The sequence below is a fragment of the Erythrolamprus reginae genome, chromosome 1 (genome assembly GCF_031021105.1).
Source record: "Erythrolamprus reginae isolate rEryReg1 chromosome 1, rEryReg1.hap1, whole genome shotgun sequence".
Taxonomy (NCBI): domain Eukaryota; kingdom Metazoa; phylum Chordata; class Lepidosauria; order Squamata; family Dipsadidae; genus Erythrolamprus; species Erythrolamprus reginae.
In genome coordinates this window covers 91442489-91448075 of record NC_091950.1, presented here as the reverse complement: position 1 = coordinate 91448075, position 5587 = coordinate 91442489, and positions in this window count along the sequence as shown.

Below are 5587 nucleotides of genomic sequence, written 5' to 3'. Positions count from 1 at the left end.
GGATGGGAAGTGAGGGGGGCTTCCCTCTGGGCGGAGTTACAGGCGGAAGTTACTTACTTAGAGCCGCGTAGAGAAGTGGGGGGGAGGGGGAGTGTCTGTGGACGGAAGAAAGGGAGGATGGGAAGCGTTATTAGAAGAGCGGACGGGGTTCGGAGTTTCTCTATCTCAGCAATTTAACTACATCTTTGAAGTCCTTATATCTTACAGTTCTGATACACCTTTCAGCTTGTTTCACCCACAGGGTCACTACTTCACCTTCAACCGCAGCAATACTAGAGCACATAATAGAGTCAAACTCAATGTAAACGGCTCCAAACTCGACTGCAGAAAATACGAGTTCAGCAGTAGAATGATCAGTGCCTGGAATGCACAACCTGATTCTGTGCTTTCTTCCCCAAAAACTTTAACCTCAGTTTGTCTACAATCGACTTCCCCGTTTCTTAAAAAGTCTGCAAGGGGCATGCATAAGTGCACCACTGTGCCTACCGTCCTTGACCTACTGTTCATTTGTTTGTTTATGAGAGTTACAGGCTGCCCAACTCCTTGCGGACTCTGGGTGGTGTTTATCATTACTTTTTTTACTTACGTTTATACAAATTATTACTATACATATTTATTTGTCAATCAGTATAGGATAGTAGTTTATATAAACATAACATAGAAAGTAATGCTTAAAAAAAGACACTAGGATAAGGACGGTAGGCACAATGGTGCGCTTATGCACGATCCTTACAGACCAGAATTCCCCGGGCAGTTAGCTTAGCATAATAAACTATTCGAAATGATGCGAGTAAGTGGTTTTGGAACCTTGAAAGGAAATTCTACAAATGTTGCTTTTATTTCAGATTAATTATTCCTTCATGTTTCAGATTAATTATTCCTTTATATCTCCGGGACTGCCTTCTGCCGCACGAATCCCAGTGACCGATTAGGTCCCACAGAGTTGGCCTTCTCCGGGTCCCGTTGACTAAATGCCGTTTGGCGGGTCCCAGGGGAAGAGCCTTCTCTGTGGTGGCCCCGACCCTCTGGAACCAGCTCCCCCCTGAGATTAGAACTGCCCCCACCCTCCTTGCCTTTCGTAAACTCCTTAAAACCCACCTCTGCCGTCAGGCATTGGGGAATTGAGACATCTCCCTCGGGCCTATACAATTTATGTATGGTATGTTTGTGTGTATGTCTGCTTTAATATCGATTTTTTAAAATGTTTTTAAATTATTAGATTTGTCTTGAATTGTTTTATTGCTGTTGTGAGCAGCCCCGAGTCTACGGAGAGGGGCGGCATACAAATCTAATAAATAAATAAATTTGGTAAGAAATCTAAATCCTCCTACAATTAAGTACCTTCAGGCAATAGAAAACAAAACTGCTTTCACCCCTATTCTGCTGAAAGAGGCATCTCTACAATGCTATTTTCTTGGAGACTCACCAAAGCTTGAAGAAAAATACCTTTTCTCCTGATTATCAGGGATTATTGCTTTAGCCCTAGTTCAGTTGTACAACTTGATGTAACTGGCACCAGCAGTATCCTAAACTAAATATGTACACGTGTAAGGCTGAATCCTTGGCTTCTCTCATTTGGAAAATACAGTACTAAAAATTAGGTGGAAAGAGCTCCTTACCTAGGAGCTTAGATTGTCTTAGTTTGAGAAACTGAGCTAGGTGAGCAAACTGATTTTAGAAACAGGCTATAGTAAGTTGTCTTTTGGGCAAAAATAAAATTACAGTCCAATTAGATTTATTCATTTCAAATTTATGTGATGGTTCTCAGTACTTATAGCAAGTTGAAGAATAGGTTGAATGTATAAGAATAACCAATCCCTCTATTATCCCTCTATTATCGCGAGGGTTCCGTTCCAAGACCCCTCGCGATAATCGATTTTTCGAGATGTAGGGTTGCGGAAGTAAAAACACCATCTGCGCATGTGCGCCCTTTTTTTCTATGGCCGCGCATGCGTAGATGGTGGAGTTTGCGTTCCCCGCCGACCACGCAAAGGGGAAACCCCGATTCGGCTCCTCGCTGCTGCTGCGCTACCGAGCAGATCAGCTGCTGGGCGGCCGAAGGAACCTTCCCTGGGTCTTCCCCCTCTTGCTGGCGGGCGGGCGAGCGGCGGGCATCAGCGAGGAGCCGGGGTTTCCCCTTTGCGTGGGTGGCCGGGAAGACCCAGGTTGGGGGTTCGGGGGGGGCTGGGAAGCCCCCCAGGCCGGCTGCGACCTTTTAAAACAGCCGCGCCGCTTCCCAGCTGAGTCCTGAAGCCAAACACGGAAGTTCGCCTTTGGCGTTTGGCTTCAGGACTCAGCTGGGAAGCGGCGCGGCTGTTTTAAAAGGTCGCAGCCGGCCCGGGGGGCTTCCCAGCACCCCCTGAACCTGGGTTGGGGGCTCGGGGGGGTGCTGGGAAGCCCCCCAGGCCGGCTGCGACCTTTTAAAACAGCCGCGCCGCTTCCCAGCTGAGTCCTGAAGCCAAACGCGGAAGTTTGCCTTTGGCGTTTGGCTTCAGGACTCAGCTGGGAAGCGGCGCGGCTGTTTTAAAAGGTCTCAGCCGGCCTGGGGGGCTTCCCAGCACCCCCCCGAACCCGGGTTGGGGGTTCGGGGGGGTGCTGGGAAGCCCCCCAGGCTGGCTGCGACCTTTTAAAACAGCCGTGCTGCTTCCCAGCTGAGTCCTGAAGCCAAACCCGGAAGTGGTTTTTTTTTTAATTAATATTTTTTTTAAAATCGTGATATAGCGTTTCGCGAAGATCGAGATCACGAAACTCGAGGGATCACTGTACTTGATATTTTGTCTGGCTTATGTTTTGTACTTAGGATATATGTTAAATCTGGAAGCAAAAATGAGTACTTGCATATTAATAGACAGCATTCACAAATTTAGTGATATTTCCATTATCTATGGGCCACCAGCTCTGCCCTGCAAAAAGAATAGTTAGGGGTAGTTTTCTGTTTTTCTGTTGTCACTGATTACATTCTGCAGTTTAAAACAAATAGCCCTTCAGCAATAAGACAGGGAATAGGGCATTGATTTTAAAGTTTTGCTCTGCTACTTCAAGGAAACATTTCAAATATTTCTATAGTTGGGTCATTTTTGTTTTCTAAAATGTTAGTGATTCAACAAATGTCAACTATCTATGAAAGGAACATTTGTAAGAATTGATACCATCAGAATGTACTAACTAGAGTCTGACAAATGATGAAATAGCATCTTTTGAGTCAGGCTGAATGTGATTTAACTGATATTTGGAAGAGTTCTCTTTGTGTCCCACTCATAGACTGAGGCAGCTTCAGCATCCTTAAATTGGGAAGCTATTGCCAAAGCTTCAGAGCTTCCCAAATAAATCCAGTTGGCCTATCTATGAATGTTGGTCTAGATCAGGGTTGTCAAACTCCCAGCCTATGGGCCAGATGCGTCAGGTGCTGGCCACATCCATGTCTGGTTTAGCAAAAAGGAAAAAAGTCCTAGTATGTCACATGACACTGCCATGATAATGTGAGTTGGACACCTCTGATCTAGATAGATCAATAGCTGATACAGCAGAGCTCTTGAATAGGTTTGCTGTGCTAACCTGTCACAACTGTTGATGTGATTAGTTACCATAAAATAACATTTTCCTTAAACAAACTGAAAAATACCAGTAGAATTTTTTCTCTCGACATTTTTATTGTTTAAATCAGCAAATTGGCAAGAGCACGAATGCACTTACAACTTCATTGTATGGAAAATGTCAACAGGTAATGTGAATACTTGAAGTCACAGTCTCATTCAGCTTACAAGCATAGGAAAGCACCATACTGATCAAAACAGAAGTCTGAGTAAAAGGTCTGAGGTCTGAGAAGAATGTAAGATTCTGGCTGGCATATCATTTTATCAGCCCGGTTTCTAGAAAGACAAGACCAGAACCCAAAGCAGGGTTTCTAAACTCGGCAACTTTAAGACTTGTGGACTTCAACTCCCAGAATTCTTCAGCCAGCCACGTCTAAAATTGTCAAATTTGCAATCCCCTAATTTAAAGGATAAGGACATTTAAGAACACCAAAGATCAGTGTAGTTGATGCAATGGACTTCCAATAGTAATGCACGCTGAAGACCAAGAATGAGATAATTACAATGCCTTCAAATTATAATTTTGGAAATATTTTTTGAGAACTAAGAAGAATTACTCAATCCTAACCAAATAAAATAACCTTGTTCCATTGAGGGGAGCAGCAGGGAGAGCAAGCAAATTGAAATTTATTACTTTGGGCATGTGGTATGAATAGATTATGGATGAGAAAAAGTAACTATGTATATTAAGCAACGTTGAAGGAAGTGGGATGGAAAATCAATGGATAATTTGAATTGATGGAATCAAAGAGATTACTGGAGTATCCCTGGAAAAAATACAAGCTTTTTGTGTGTGTGTGTTTTATTTATATTGTATATGTAAAATTGAAGATTGGTCCTTTTCCAAGAATATAAACTTCAATAGTGAAAACTGTTAACATTTTGAAATTAGAAAAAAAATCAAGAGATGCAAGCATGCTTTTGAGAAGGATTCTGGTAGACCACAGATATGAGCCAGCAATGCACTACAACCGCTGAATCTGTGGAACCCTGGGCTTCACCAACAGAAGTATAACGGCAAAATCAGGGGAAATGCAACTTCTATAGTGCACTCATCAGGTTGCACTTGGAATACTGTTGTCAGTTTGGGTTACCATAATATAAAGAGGATGGACAGCATTGGAAAGAATGCAGAGAACCAGATATGGTGAAGAATGGCTAAAGGAACGGAGTTTATTTATTTATTAGATTTCTATGACGCCCTATTCCTGGGACTCAAAGCGGTTCACAACAAAATAATACATAACATGTAGAAATCTAAATTTAAAAACATATTAAAACCCCCAATTTATTAAAAAAAGTCACTCATAGGCTCTTCCCCTAGGTCCCACCAAGTGACATTATCTAGCTGATCGGACCTGGAGAAGGCCAACTCTATAGGACCTGACTGGCTGCTGGGATACATGAGGCAGAAGACGGACTCATAAGTAGTCTGGACCAATGCCATATAGGGCTTTATAGGTCATAACCAACCCTTTGAATTGCGTTTAGCCTTAAGACAAGGCAAAGGGGAAACAACAGCAGTCTTCTGAAAGTTAAAGAGCTCTCACAGAGAAAGTGTGTATTCGTTCTCCATAGCACTCAAGGGTAGGACCAGAATAAATGAGTGGAAGCTTTAACTTAATTTATTAGATTTGTATATAAGAGGGAGCTACGTTCAATGAGGAATTGCTTCTTCCTTCTGCCCACCTTTGACAGTCGAAGGTGCTCTGTCTCAAGTTTTCAAAGGTTGAACAATAATTTGTTTGAAACAATCTTCCATCCCTTCAATTTTATTTCACTGTTTGAAATTTTAACACACAAATATGCTCCCTTGTTCCTCAAATATTGGACGTAAAATATCCCTCCTTTTAACAGATTAGGCTGTATGGCAGGAAGATGCAACAGATAGCCCTTCAGATATTGCTCAACTATATGTTATTTCAGTATATTTAGTCACTGGCAATGCTGATTGGGGGTTGCTTATGGTTGCAATTTACTAGTATCCCTTCCTA